We start from the raw sequence: 16,060 nt of genomic DNA on the forward strand, positions 1-16,060 counted from the left end.
TTTGATCTCCAAAATATATGAAGAACTCACGTGACTCCACTCCAGGAAGACAAACAATCCAATTGAAAAATGCGCAAAGGACCTGAGCAGACACTTCTCCAAGGAGGATACACACATGAAAGGATGCTCATCATCACTAGCCATCAGAGAAATGCAAATTAAAACCACAATGAGATACCACTTCACACTGGTCAGAATGGCCATCATAAACAGATCAACAAACAACAGGTGCTGGCGAAGCTGTGGAGAAAGGGAAACCCTAGTACACTGTTGGCAGGAATGCAGACTAGTACAGCCACTGTGGGAAACAGTTTGGAATTTCCTCAAAAAGCTAATAATGTAACTGCCTTTTGATCCAGCAATTCCACTGCTGGGATTATATCCTAAGAATCCCAAAACACCAATTCAAAAGAACCTATGCACCCTAATGTTCATAGCAGCACAATTTACAATAGCCAAGTGCTGGAAGCAACCTAAGTGCCCATCCGTAAATGAGTGGATCAAAAACTATGGTACATTTACACAATGGAATACTATGCAGCAGAAAGAAAGAATGAGCTACTATACTTTGCGATAGCATGGATGGAACTGGAGAGCATTATACTAAGTGAAATAAGTCAGGGGACAAAAGACAAGTACCATATGATCTCACCTATAAGTGGAACCTAACCAACAAAACAAACAAGCAAGGAAAATATAACCAACATTGAAATAAAAAAAGAAACCAACAGAATCAAGAGGGAAGGGGGGGCGGGGAAAGGGAAGGGAAGGGTCAAGTCGAGGAACATGCAAAAAGGACCCATGGACAAAGCCAAAGTGGGAAATGATTGAGGGAGGGAGGTGGAGGGAAGGAGTTGGGGGGAGGGAGGTGGAGGAGTAGCTTTGGTGGATTACTCTATCCAGCAAAGCTATTACTTAGAATGGAAGGGCAGATAGAGTGTTTCGCAGATAAAGTCAAATCAAAGCAGTTCATCATCATCATGCCCTTATTCCATGAAATGTTAAAGGGACTTATCTAAGAAAAAGAATATAATAAACTATGAACAGTAAAACAGAGGAGAGGGAAAGGGAGAAGAATGGGGGGAAAAGATACAGGCAATAAGCAGCATAATAGTAGGTACAAAATAGGCAGGGGGAGGTTAAGAATAACATAGGAAATGGAGAAGCCAAAGAACTCATATGTGTAACCCATGGACATGAACTAAGGGGTAGGGGGAATGCTGGGGGTGGGGTGGTAAAAGGTGAAGGGGAATAAAAGGGAGAAAAAAATGGGACAACTGTAATGGCATAATCAACAAAATAAAAAATAAAATACATGAATAAGAAAATGTTAATAAATACATATCATATCATATCAAAATCATATCAAAAACATATCAAGTTTAAATGCAAATGGATTAAATGTTCCAATCAAAAGACGTATGGAGGCTAACCCTGGCTGGTATGGTTCAGTGGATTGAGCACTGGCCTGCGAATCAATTGAACCAGGGTCGCTGGTTCAATTCCCAGTCAGGGCACATGCCTGGGCTGCAGGCTAGGTCCTCAGTAGGGGGTGCATGAGAGGCAACCACGCATTGATGTTTCTCTCCCTCTCTTTCTCCCTCCCTTCCCCTCTGTCTAAAAATATGGGGACTGAATAGATAACAAAATAAGAATCCCACATAAGCTGCCTATAAGAGACTCACTTCACACTGAAAGACGCACACAGACTGAATAGTAAAGGGATGGAAAAAGACATTTCATGAAAATGGAAATGGAAAAAGAAGATAGGGTAACAATACTCATGCCAGATAAAATAGACTTTAAAACAAGGGCTATAGCAAGAGACAGAGAAGGACCCAGCAATTCCACTTCTGGGTATTTATCTGAAGAAACCCAAAGCACTAAATCAAAAAGACACATTCATCTATACATTTGCTGCAGCATTATTTACAATAACCAAGATATGGAAGCAACCTAACTGTCCCTCAACAGATGAATGGATAATGAAGTGGTGCATATATACAATGGAATATTACTTAGCCATAAAAAAGAATAAAATCTTGCCATCTGCAACAACATAGATGGACCTAGAGAGTACTGTGCTGAGTGAAATAAGTCAGATAAAGACAAATGCCATATGCTTTACTTATATGTGAAATCTAAAAAACAAAATAAATGAACAAGTAGAATAGAAAAAGACTTAGACATAGAAGACATTTTGACAGTTGCCAGATGGGAGGGGTGTAGTGGGGTGGGGGAAAGGAGAAGGGATTAAGAAGTAGAAATTCATAGTTAGAGAATAATCATAGGTATGTAAAGTACAGCATAGGAAAAATAGCCAATTATATTGTAATAACTATGCATGGTATCAGATGGGTACTTGATTTATCAGGATAATCACTTCATAAGTTTTATATATATATATATACATATATATATATATAGTACATATATATGTCTAATCACTGGGTTGTCCACCTGAAACTAATAAAATACTGTATATCAACTATAATTTAAAGATTAAAAAATTATTTTTAAAATGGAAAAAGCAAAAAGAAACAGAAGTAGAATTACTTAGAAAAATAATATATAGTTTCGACAAATGGTACTGAGACAACTGAATACCCACACACAAAATAATAAACTGCTACCTCACACCATAAACAAAAATCTAGCTCAGAATGGATCAAACATCTAAATATAAGAACTAAAACTCCAAACCATTTAGAAGAAAACACAGGTATAGAAAGCATATGAGATCTTGCTCCCTGGCCTATGTCATCAGTTTGGTTCAAATAAACTCATAAAAATTTTAAAAAACATAGATATAAATCTTTCTGATACTGGGGTAGGCAGTGGTTTTGTAATAAGACATCCAAACAATAAGCAACCAAAGAGGGGAATGGACTTCACAAAAACACTTTTTTACATAAAGTACACTATTTAAAAATGAAAGGACAACCCCCAGAATAGGAGAAAATATTTGTAAATCATCAATCGGGTGAGGGTATATTATCTAGAATATATAAAGAACTGTTACAACTCAACAATGAATAGACAACCTAATTTAAAAATACAATCATGCTCCACAGAATGGCATTTTGGTCAATGAAAACAACATATAAGATGGTGATATGCCATAGAGCCTAGGTGTGTAGTAGGCTATACCATCTAGGTTTGTGTAAGTGCACTCTCTAATCCTACAATGATGACATTGCCTTATGACCCATTTTGTTACATGGTGCATGGCTGTAGGCTAAAGATTTGAAAAAACATTTCTGCAGAGAAGAGATAAAAATAGCCAACACCCTCATGAAAAGATGTTCAACATCGTTAGTAATTGGAAATTAAAATCAAAACCACAATGAAATAAAAAATGGAAAATAACAAATGTTGACAAAGATGTGGACAAATTGGAATCAAATTGCCAAAACTTGGAGGTAACTGAGAATGGATACATAAACTGCAGTACATACAGACAATGGAACATTATTCAGAGCTAAAAAAAAGAAATGAGCTGCCTTGGCCAGGTGGCTCAGTTGGGTGGAGCGTTGTCCCACACACCAAAAGGTTGCAGGTTTGATCGCCAGTTGGGGAGTGTACAGGAGGCAACTGATTGTTTTCTCTTTCACATCAATGCTTCTCTTCCTCTCTCCTCCTCCTCCTCCTCCTCCTCCTCCTCTCCTGCCACACTTTCTCTCTCTCTCAAATCCATAAAAACATATCCTTGGATAAGGATTTAAAAAATGAGCTATCAACTCATGAAAAGACATGGAGGAACTTTAAATGCATATTACTAAGTGAAAGAAACCAATCTCAAAAGGCTACATACTCTATGATTACACTTATATGACATTCTCAGAATGCAAAACTATGGAAACAATAAAAAGATCTGTGATTATCAGGGTTGGGGGAAGAAGAACAGGCAGAACATAGAGGATGTTTAGGGCAGTAGAAATACTCTAAGTAATACTATAATGATGGATATATGTTAATATACATTTCTCCAAACCCATAAAATGTACAACACCAAGAGTGAACCCTAATGTAAACTATGGGCAGAGTCATTATATCACATGGTCAATGTAGGTTAATCCTTGATAAAAATGTGCCATCCTGGTGAGTGATGAAAATGAGGGAGGCTATGCATGTGTGGAGGCAAGTAGTATACGGAAAATCTCTGTACCTTCCTCTCAATTTTGTTATAAATCTACAAGTCCTCTAAAAAAATGAAGTCTTAAAAAATAACATATCTTCACTCAAAAACTTGTAGATAAATGTTCACAGTAGCATTATTCATAATGGCCTAAAAATAGAAAAAGTCTAAATGCCGTTAACCGATGGGATAAACAACACTTGCGGGTATGTGTGTGTCTGTATAATACATATACAATGTGTTTATATATATGTATAATATATACAATAGTACTCCACAATGGAATATTATTCTGCCATAAAAAAGAATTAAGTATTGTTACATGCTACACTATGGATAAACTTTGAAATTATGCTGAGAAAGCATCTAGACATTCGATAATTACACAAAAAATTGATGACAATGAATTTCAAATGTAAAATTCTGAGTCGTAGGGACATGAGTGTTTGCTCTATTATTCTTTATACTTTTCTGCAACTTCTGTAAATTGAAAACAAGTTACAGTTGTATTAAAAGTTAAGGACAGTGTATAGTAATAATATGTAACAAAGGGACCTACTCCACCTCTCTGTAGAAGATGGGTGCTTCACACACTGAGATAGGAACTTTCAGAGGCAGCTTTCCTGGAACAGAAGTGCTATTTATTTTTTTTCACAAGGAGGAACCCTTTACAAGGCAGATACATGTGACTAGAAGGGCTGGCTGAAAGTTCTGGGGTGAAAAATATTTCTCCAGAGCTAAGGGAAACCAACATATAGTAAGCACCTACCACATGTAAAGTATTACACATATATCTAAGTCTATAATTTATCTATCTTCATTTAATACTTAAAACAACCTATGAGATGGCATTGTAATAGGCAGAATGGCCCCACAAAAGATGTCCCTGGAACCTGTGAATATGTTAAATTATATGGCAAAAGGAACTCCGCAAATGTAGTTAAGGTTACAGACCTTTAAATAGGAAGTTTATCCTGGATTATTTGGGGAGGCAATCTTATCACATGAATCCTTAAAAGCAGAATTTTTCCAGCTGGAATCAGAGAGGTGTGGCATAAGAGGAAGCAGAAGGGAGAGGTGGCAGAAGGTTACGTTAGAGAGATTCTAAGGGGTAGGAAGCATTTGATGTTCCATTGCTGGCTCTGAAATGCAGGGGCCCAAGTGCAAGGACTGGAGAGAAGCTCTAGAAGCTAAGGGTAACTCCCAGCTGAAAGCCAGCAAGGAAACAGGCTTCAGTCCTACGATCACATGAAACTGATTTTTACCAAGAACCTGAATAAACTTGGAAGCAGATTCTTTCCAGAGCCTTTAGATATGAACCTAACGAGCAGACCCCTTGATTTCAGCTTTGTGAAACTCAGTGCAGCGAAACCAGTCAAGGCTACCTGGATTCCTGGCCTACCAAACTATGAGGAAGTAAATGTATTGTATTTAAAGCCGTTAAATTTATGGTACTTTGTTACAGCCTCAATAGAGAATTAATACAGGCACTAGCATTGTTTTGAAAATTTACTAAAGCAGCAAGTACTTTCTGTGCATTACCTCATTTAATACCAATGATCTTCTGAAGAGCTAGCTGGCTTTATTTGCATTCTGCAAAAGAAGTTAACTAGCTTACCTACCTGTGCACAGCTAGTAATTGGCAAAGCCAGGAGTCAAACCCAGGAAATAATGACTGCAAAGTACAACTTTTGGGCTATTGAGCTACACAGCCTTCCTAGAATTAAGGGAACTCAGAGAGCTTATAGTGTTTCCAAGGTGAAAGAGCACCTAATTAGCTAAGTTCAAATGTGATCCAGGTTTGTCTAGTTTCAAACATGCTAATTCAAAGACATTCAACAAATACTTGTTGAGACTCTACTTTGTAGCATGCATTCTGCCTTTCTACTGGGTAGCCTAACTTCAAAAGTAATCACTGTCCTCAAGGAACTTCATTTGCTAAAGCCTGGTAATTGCTGCAGGGGAACACCTGAAGCTGCACAGGGGCACCACAAAAGACTCTAGGGAGAAAATACTGGCACTGAGCATAGGAGGAGCAGCACCTACAAGGTTGCCAGGCAGGTAAGGCTTCCTAAGGGATTCTGGGAACAGAGAATGGCTCAGACACTTAAAACTGTGATTTGTGCTAGAAACCACATAAAAATTAAATATCCTTACAGCACAAAGTTCAAAAGGGTAGTAGAATAAAAATGGCTAGCTAGGTGGGAGTTAATATTAAGGATCATATTGTAGAGTTCAATTTTTATCTTCAATAAGTGTTGGAGAAACACTGAAGACACTTTTAGCAGGACAGTGACATCAGATTAACTTTTTAGCATGTTCACTCATCCAGCCTGGGGCTGTATTATGGATCAGGCAAGACAACCAGCAAGGAGGCTACCGTAATAGTAGAGATGAAAGATAATGATACATTCTGAGTTAGAGCTGTGATGTTTTTTTTTTTTAAGGGCGCAAATGATGACAGCAATGTAAACTATTTAGAGGCTAAAATCTATGGGTCTTGAAGATTAATCAGGGAAAGAACTCTAGAATGGTTCCCAGGTTTCTAAGCTAGATTCTGAATGAAATTTGACGCATTCAAATGAATTAAAGAAGAGTAAGAGCAGGTATGGAGGAAAGAAGATCAGTTTGATCCTGCATTTGTTGAGGTGGTTATAGAATATCTGAATGAAGACAACTGGATATGTAGGTACAGAGATCAGGAAAAAGGTTTGAACTGGAAACAAATATATGGAAATAACCAACCTAATAAAGAGAGCTGAAGCTAGGTATCTGGAGGAGTATGCAGCATGAAAACACTTGATAACCAGATTATTATAGGGAAGCACACTGAGAAGGAGCAACTATAGAATGTCCTCCCAGAAACCAGAAGAGGAGTTTCATGATGGTAGAGCAACTGATTCAGAGAAGTCAAGTAAGACCAACCAAAGAGTGGATTTGACAAATGGTATTGTTGGTATCCTTAATGAGAACAGTATTGACAGAGTAGTGATTCCTGAAGTCAGACTAGAGAGAGTTGAAGAGTAAATGAAAAGCAATTTAAGATAAGTTAAATGCAGCTTTTCAAAAGCTTAGGTATTAAGGGAGAGAGAAAGAAGGGGAGAAAGCAAGAGAGAAGGAAAAAGGTAGAAGAGTACATAAGGTAAAGATTTTCTTTTTACTGCAGATTTTTCATTATTAAGTTCAACAGATGTAATTACTCCATCAAATTGCTATAACAGTTCCTAAATGCTTACTCTGAATTTCTGTACTTATCTTGTTGAAGACCAGAACAAATAGTTCCCCGATGGTACCAGAGTGCCATGGATGACCACCTTGGGGATTCCTATCTCCAGCTGAACGATTCCAAGCATTTTTCTTCTGCCTAGCAACAGTTACTACCTCAATTCAATTTCCACCGCAATAGTTTAAACTCTCCACAATCCTGCATATGACCCTCAAGGACATGCATGGGAAGACCAAATGATTGGCTCCTGAAGAAGACATTTTAAAAATCAGATAATTAAATATATTTAAATGTCAAGAGTAATAAGTCTTAAGGAGAGAGAGTGAAAATGCAGAAAAAAGAACAGGCTACTATGCCAAGTTGATGTGAAGAAAAATGAGGGTTAGATCCCACAATTTCAGAGACTCCCTAAAGTTTCCTTTAGTAGTTTACAACTAGAAGCTCTGACTGGGAGAATGGAAATTGTCTGGCACTGTCTGAATCCTGGGCTAATATTCCTTTCTACCAGGTATGCAGTGAGAGGCAGGCATCTCACTTTAACCTCTCTTGGCCTGAGAGGAATGCCCACCTGTTTTTCCACATGAAAATCTTTACAAAATTACATTAGATAATAAAATTCATAAGACTTTATAATGAAAAAGTGCAATATAAATTTAGGGTGCTGTTATTGTGAGAGAAGTGAAGGGGCGTGCTGAGATTGAGGAAGAATAGTAGAGAAGGTGAAAGAGAACCTTTAGAGTGAAACGGACTTACATTTATAGTCCTAGGTTCTGCCACTTCAATATTTCCTTTTTCTTTGGACTTCTCAAACTGAATACAATGTTATTTCATATACGGTAGGTGTCTTAATGAGCTCAATGGGACACACGCCATTCAATATACATTCTTTAATCTGGGGAAACCTGTTAATAATATCACACAACATTGTAGGTTTCCCCATTTACCCCTCCATTCCCTCCTCACAAACTTTTACCCTCCGCAGAGGATAACATGTTCCCGATTCTAGAAGAGACAGACTCTAATCAGAGCTTCCCATAAAAAGAGAGTCACTGGCTCCAACATCATAATGGTTCAGACTCCCCCAACCCCGTCTCCCCAACACTTGTGTCCAATTACACGGCACCAACTTTACTAAAAATCTGAATATCCCCACAAGAATGTGCCAAGTGCTGGGAAAGCAGGAGGAATCTATCCTTTTGTAGTAGTGGAGCACGGTCACTATAGCACAGTGGGGTAGGGAAGACATTTAAACTGACCATGTATGACAGCATGGCTTTCTGAGGATTGGACATTTCCGATAGTACAGCCAGATGACTAGAGACACGTGTTTGAGGGGAGAGGGGGCTTAGGTGGGAGGAGTTTGGTCTTTTTAGATAAACTTTATTGCATGTTTACACATGCCAGGCACTATTCTAAGGACTATTTGTTCATGCATTGTCTCCTATAATGCCTTAAATCAGAGTTGCCAGATAAAATCCAGTTAAATTTAAATTCAGACAAACAATATCTGAGACCTACATGCTAATAAATTAACTTGAGTGTCGAGGGCAGATTGGTCACAGCTGGGTCGTGTGTCTGAGCCGAAGTCATCGCTTCCTCCCACGCCCGCCCAGTCCTCTGCAAGGGACTCGCCTCAGCCTTCCTTGAGCTGGGAAGTAACGCCGCATTTGGGCGGGAAAGCACGCTAGAAGCCTCGGCCACACGTGAGGGAAGGCACTGCGGCGGGGCTAGGACGCGCGCCCGTGAGAGAGGATTTGCCCTTGCCAGGGACCTGCCCCACTTCCCGTCCCCATCCCACCCCACTTCCGGAGCGCTGAGCCCCGCGAGGATTGCCCCGCCTCCGCCGCCTCCGCCGCCTGTGATCTCTTGGTCGCTGTTTGTTGTGTACGGGTGTCCGGGCTCCTATCCTTCCAGTTCGGAGACGGACTCAAAAGGGAGGGGCAAAGGGACCGGCAAGAAAGGGTGACTAGGCGGGAGTAGTGCCGAATCTCTCTCCGCGGGACCCCTCTCCGCGGCACCCTTGTCCCTCAGGGCCGGGGACTTGGAACAAAACTGGGGAGGGCAAGTGGACCACAGCTCCCATTTTGGGCTGCAGAAGTGGGACTCTGTTTCCCGGTGTCCAGGCTGCGGCACTTCCGAGGCCACGCCTTTCTCCATCTCTCCAGGGGAAGGCGGCAGCCAGTATGCAGCTGTGTTCTGCTTTGGCGAAACTGCAGTTTACAGTACTATCTCTTCCGCGTCCCGAGAGTTTCGCCTTTCCCTCCAGCCTAGCCTGTTCACCATTGCCCCTGGCGGTAGAAGGGAGGTGATGGGGTTAATCAAGCTCTCAGTGGGCCTGCCTTTAGAGACGACAATTTCCAGTAGGCTGGCGGTGAAGCTCTTCGGGCTTTCCTTCCCTCTCAGGCCAGCGTGTTACCGAACTCAAGGGGTTCGCTGCTTGGGGTGTTCCATTCAACCGCAAGATGTGGTTGTTGTTAGGTAGTTCTATTTACTTAGAGCAAGAAGAGATGGAATTCACATCCAAATCTTTGTTTTCCAGAAGGAAGCTTAGCTATTTCTTACACGCAGTATTTGGTCAATTGCACATTGATTTCTTTTTCTTTTTTAATAGTTGGCTACATTCATTCCCCATAGAGTTCCTGTCAGGCTCATCCTATACAGCTAGTCTGCTAAAATACTGTGCTACGTTTTAACATTTAGCAAGAATAATGTTTAGTAAGAACCTCGCAGACCTTGAGACCTCGGTCCTATCTAACGCATGGAGGGGTGCTGCCTCCTGACCAGGGACATCTGCTACGTATACAAATGAAAACTAAGTCTCAATACCCCATTAAGCTATTGAAATTTTGGTGTTTATTTGTTAACAGTAGCTAGATCCAAATCTGCCCAATAGTCCTCACTTTTACTGCTTCTTTCTCCTTTGTTCAAACCCACCATCCTCTTTCCTCTGAATTATTGTAGTGGCCTCCTCACTCATCTCCCGGCTTTCAGTCTGTAATTAATACAGGTAGGTGTTGATAATATACCCATTGTACAGGTGGAGAAACTTGCCCTGAGAGGCAGCTCTGGGATTTGAATCTAAGAAATCTGACTCCAGACCTCATACTGCTTTTCTTTAGTATTACTGGACTGAAGTCTGTTTCTTTCCAACTGCATTTTACTGAACACTGCTCGTGATATCAGACAAACACTGATATTTTTACATTTGGCCTCCAAATCCGTCAATAACTGACTTTCATGAGCATGTGGTCTGAATCTCAAGAGGTCACAGATGCAACCAGAAGAGGAGACAGAGGAGGGACTCAGGAAATCAACTTGTTATACTCACAGGTAATAGAGACAGGGATGGCAGAGACATCAGGTTGGTTGGGAGTCAGAAGACAGGAACAAGGGGAAGGCATTGGCCACAGCTTTTATTGGGGTTTCTGTGGAAAAGGCAGAACAGAGTAAACCCTTTAAGACTGGCTAGTTTAAAGAATTTCAGCACGTTTTGGACTACAGTGGTTCCTAGTTGCCTAGCACCTGGACCTGGGATGATTAAGCCAGAGAAATACTGCCTCCTGTTCTTTTGTTTACAGTTTGCATACTTATTCTTCAATTGTGTTAAGGTCTTTCACCCTGTTGATCAGCTTTTTCCTGACTTTATTTCCTTCTCTATCCAGCCTAGATACCATGAGAATTTGATTTATCTATTCTGCCAATACACTTAATCCTCGTTGCGTATTTTTCCCCACACTCAGCAAAACCTCCTACTGTAGATCAGTCCAGCTGTCCACATTGATCAAGTGTTCACAGTTGCCCATTTTTTCACCCTCTGCCTTCGCTTGACCAAATTTTAGTCAAGCTTCTCTCTTTCCAACAAGCCCTTGAAGTTTAGCTTGATTTCAAGTCTAAGCAAGCACTAAAAGCAGAACATCCGCCCTTAACAGTTCTTCCCAAGAATCAGCTATCAGCTAAACACAGGGAGAAATGTTTTTTTTTCTATTTTTTAAGTATATTTTATTGATTATGCTATTACAGTTATCCCAATTTTTTCTCCCCTTTATCTCCCTCTGCTCTGCACCCCTGCCCACCTTCCAGTAACCGCCCCCCCACCTTAATTCATGCCCATGGGTTTTACATGTAAGTTCTTTGGCTTTTCCATTTCCTATACTATTCTTAACCTCTTCCTATTTTGTGCCTACCAGTTAGGCTTCTTATTCCCTGTACATTTTCCCCCATTCTCCTTTTGCCCACTGATAACCCTCCCTGTGACTTCCATTTCTGTGATTCTGTTCCTGTTCTACTTGTTTGCTTAGTCTGTTTTTGTTTTTGGTTCAGTTGTTGATAGCTTGAGTTTTTTCTCATTTTACTGTTGATAGTTTTGATCTTCTTTTTCTTAGATAAGTCCCTTTAACATTTCGCATAATAAAGTCTTTGTAACGATGAACTCCTTTAACTTTATGTTGTCTGGGAAGCACTTTATCTGCCCTTCCATTCTAACTGATATCAGCTGATAGTCTTATGGTAACTCCTTTGCAGGTAACTCTCTCCTTTCCTCTTGCAGCTTTTAAGATTCTCCTTCCTGGAAGTCTATTTCCTTTGCCAGATTGGGGAAGTTTTACTTCATTATTTGTTCAAATGAGTTTTCAATTTCTTGTTCCTCCTCTTCTCCTTCTGGCACCCCTATGATTCAGATGTTGGAATGTTTAAAGTTGTCCCAGAGGTTCCTCAGCCTCTCCTTATTTTTTTTGAATTCTTGTTTCTTCATTCTGTTCCAGTTGGATGTTTATTTCTTCCTTTTGTTCCAAATCGTTGATTTGAGTCCCAGTTTCCTTCCCTTCACTGTTGGTTCCCTGTATAATTTCCCTTATTTCACTTTGTATAGCCTTCATTTCTTCCTTCATTTTGTGACCAAACACAATAATTTCTGTGAGCATCCTGATTACCAGGGTTTTGAACTCTGCATCTGATACGTTGTCTCCTCATGCTTAGTTCTTTTTCTGGAGTTGTGATTTGTTCTTTCATTTGGGCCATATACATTTTAAGGGACGGAGCCTTGGGTATTTGCCTGGGCAGGGCAACCCACTTCACTGCTGTATTGTGGTGCTGTATGTGGGGAAAGGGTCAGAGAGGGAACAATGCCACTTGCTCTGCTCTCGCCCTACTTTTAGTTACTTCCCCTCTACCCACAAGCAAATTGGGCCCTTCTGGTGCTGATCCCCAACTGGGTTTGTGTACGTTCTAGGACCCCATGGGTCTCTCCAACAAACTCTCCTGTGACACTGGAAGTATTTCCTGCCACTGCAACCCCCACAGATCTTTACAGCCAGAGGTTTTGAGGTTTTAGTTTCCCACACTGGAACCCTGGGTTGCTCAGGGTCTCAATCCCAGCTGTCCTCCTGGCTTATCTGCATGTGAATGTGGGACCACTCGGTCCACCAGCTGCCTCACCCACCTAGTCCGTGGCCTTGCTGTGCATCCTCTCCGCCCAGGCTGCCTGTCTCTGCCCCTACTACTGGTCTGGATGAATGTTTGCTCTTTAACTCCTTGGTTGTCGGACTTCCAAACAGTTTGACTTTCTGGCAGTTCTGGTTGTTTTTCATTTTTAAATTTGTTGTTGTGTAAGGAACACAACAACAAATTTTTTGGTTGTATAAGGAAGCAAAGTGTATGTACTGTCCAGAAGTCCAGATTTTCTTTAGTTATGATTTAGTCTTCATAGGTTTGTATGTCTAGGAATTTCTCCATTTCATCTATGTTATCCATTTTTTGGCATATTATTGTTCATACTACCCTCTTATAATTCTTTTTATTACTGAAGAATTAGTAGTAATATCCTAATTTTCATTTTTGATTTTAGAAATTTGAGTCTTCTTTTTTGTAGTCCTTATATCAATAGCTAAAGTTTTGTCAGTTTTGTTGCTTTTTCAATGAACTAGCTTTTTATTTCATTAATTTTTTTCTGTAACATTTCTAGTCTCTATTTCATTTACTTCTGATCTAATATTTATTATTTTCTTCCTTATTCTATCTTTGGGTTTGGATTGTTCTTCTCTTTTAGTTTAAGTTACAAAGTTAGGTTGTTAACTTGATAACTTTCTTGTTTTTCAGCGTAAGTATTTATCGCTGTAAATTTTCCCCTTAGGACCGTCACTGCATCCCCTAAGTTTTTACTATTATTCATCTCTCAGTTTCCCTCGTGATTTCTTTTTGACCCATTGGTTGTTTAAAATTGTGTTCTTAAATATCCCATTTTTGTGAATTTTCCAGTTTTCCTTCTGTTCTTGATTTGCAACTTCATTCTATTGTGATCAGAGAAGATATTTTATATGATATCTATCTTTTAAAATCAGCTGAGACTTAACTTTTCCCCCCAGCCAGAGGAGCTGCTCTGTTCACATGGTGCATTCTGGGGACCTAGGTAAAGTCGCTGTCGCCACTGTCATCTGAGGGAAGCAAGAAGGGGATCACTGGGCAGAAAATGCTGGAGTTGCCCCCAGAGAGGAGTCCACTGCCCAATAGCTGCCATTGGAGAGGCCTGCCAACCCATTCACCAATCCCCCTGCCCCATTCACAGTGCAGCCAGCTTCTGCAAAGTGGTGCAATCAAAGGGACTGTCTTCATTGAATTTTGTGTTGAAGACAGTAAAGATGTTAATGTAAATTTTGAAAAATCTAAACTTACATTTAGTTGTCTTGGAGAAAGGGATCATTTTAAACATTTAAATGAAATTGATCTTTTTCACTGTATTGCCCCAAATTATTCCAAGCATAAAAGAATGGACAAGTAAAATTTTTGTTATGTACAAAAAGGATAATCTGACCAGTCATAGCCAAAGTTAACAAATGAAAGGGCAAAGCTTAGTTGCCGCAGTGTGACTTCAATAATTGGAAAGACTGGGAAGATGATTCAGATGAAGACATGTCTAGTTTTGATTATTTCTCTGAGGTGACGAACAACATGGGTAGTGAAGAGGATGTAGATTTACCAGAAGTACAGTAGATGGAGCAGATGATGATTCATAAGGCAGTGACGAAAAGTATGCCATATCTGGAGTAAGGAATGTTGTCCTCACCAGAGTTTGAGAAAGAAAAGTAACTTCTCTGCAAGATTTCATGATTAAGAGCATTCCTATTTTGATGAGGTCCCACTTGTTTATTCTTTCCTTTATGTCCCTTGCTTTAGGAGACATATCAGTGAAAAAATTGCTGCGTGGGATATCTGAGAGTTTCCTGCCAATGTTCTCCTCTAGGACTTTGATGGTGTTGCGACTTATATTTAAGTCTTTTATCCATCTTGAGTTTATTTTTGTGTATGGTGTCAGCTGATGATCCAATTTCAATTTTTTGCATGTAGCCATCCAGCTCTCCCATGGGAGGGGGCAAGGGAAAGAGGTGGGGGGAAGGCAGAGACAAATGTATTTAAAAAGTAAATAAATTAATTAAAAATTAAAAAAAAAAAAGAGCATTCCTGAGTTGATAGGTCTAAAGGCAGAGGCTGCATTTGCCTCCTTTAACTGACTTTTCAACCTGTTTGTTTTCTTAAAGGTTTCATTGTATGAGGTAGTTTTAAGTCAGCTAAGGCAATAACCTTATGCATGAACATTTCCCAGGCTTCCGTATACTGTTGAGGTCCTAAGCAATTGTATAGCAGTTGTGTTAAATAAACATTTCACCTGAGACTTCCGTCTTTACTTCATAAAATAGATACTGACATGAGAGGAAGTTCTTGATTACAGAAAGATAACTAAATATTAGATTTTGGAATATGGACTCAAACTGGCTAAAACAGATTAGTTGATACCTTAAATTGGTAATCTGTTGTTCTGGTATATTCGTTGGGACTGTTCCATTAAAGTTTCATTTTTCAAAAAATTTACTTCACATTATTATACATAAGTAATCACTTGTCAGTATTCCAGATGTATCTTAGCTAAAAACTAGTGAATACCCTACATTTAGATGGTTTTTGAAGCCTGTACAATCGGTATTCATTGACCCTTCAACTTTTGCATCTCTTAGCATGGAGAATGAAGAAAGGCTGTACATTGTTGCTTGAGAGTCAGTACATTTTTACCAAATTTGTATTTGTACTATAAGTATGGCAAATGAGTGAAAAAAGGTTAATATACTATTGGATTTTTTCTTTTTTTTTTTTTTTTCATTAAGCTTGTACCAGGGCTGAAAACCTCAATTCATGTTCATGACAGTGGGGGTATTTTCTAATGTGTACATTCTCTCTAATAAACTGGTGGAAACTTCTTGGCTCTCCTTTTAAGGGACTGGTTTGCTGTGATTTCATGTAATTACCATTTACTGGAATAGAGTTCATTGATGGAAGAATTTGGGAATATTTCTCTTTGAAAAAAAGAGACTTGCTGTAATGTCACAGGAAGCCTTTTAAAAGTAGATCTGTAATAGTAAACTGTAGGTACACTTTGCATCAGTTGTAAAGAAAGTGTTGCGATTTGATTAAAATAAAACTAAATGTGTTGCCCACCCATAAGAGATAAAATTTACTGAAATGTAACTCATGACCTAATATAAGGTCTGTCCTGGCAATCAGGAAGAATGTATATGTGTTAAGTTCTCTATTTCCTTATCTTCTGTATGTTTTTTTATCCATTATTGTGAGCGGTGTACTGAGGTCCCCAACTCTTACTGTAGAACAATCTATTTCTCCCTTCTGTCCAGTTTTGCTTCATATATTTTGAT

The 16,060-nt window shown here is 39.5% G+C and overlaps 1 pseudogene; it reads left to right on the plus strand.

The window, feature by feature from the left end:
* The first annotated feature begins 6,988 nt into the window (after window positions 1–6,988).
* Window positions 6,989–14,431, plus strand: LOC129083037 (prostaglandin E synthase 3-like; annotated as a pseudogene).
* Window positions 14,432–16,060: the final 1,629 nt, after the last annotated feature.

The sequence above is a fragment of the Pteronotus mesoamericanus genome, unplaced genomic scaffold (assembly GCF_021234165.1).
Source record: "Pteronotus mesoamericanus isolate MK-2021 breed Mesoamerican mustached bat unplaced genomic scaffold, CSHL_Meso_final scaffold_165, whole genome shotgun sequence".
Classification (NCBI taxonomy): domain Eukaryota; kingdom Metazoa; phylum Chordata; class Mammalia; order Chiroptera; family Mormoopidae; genus Pteronotus; species Pteronotus mesoamericanus.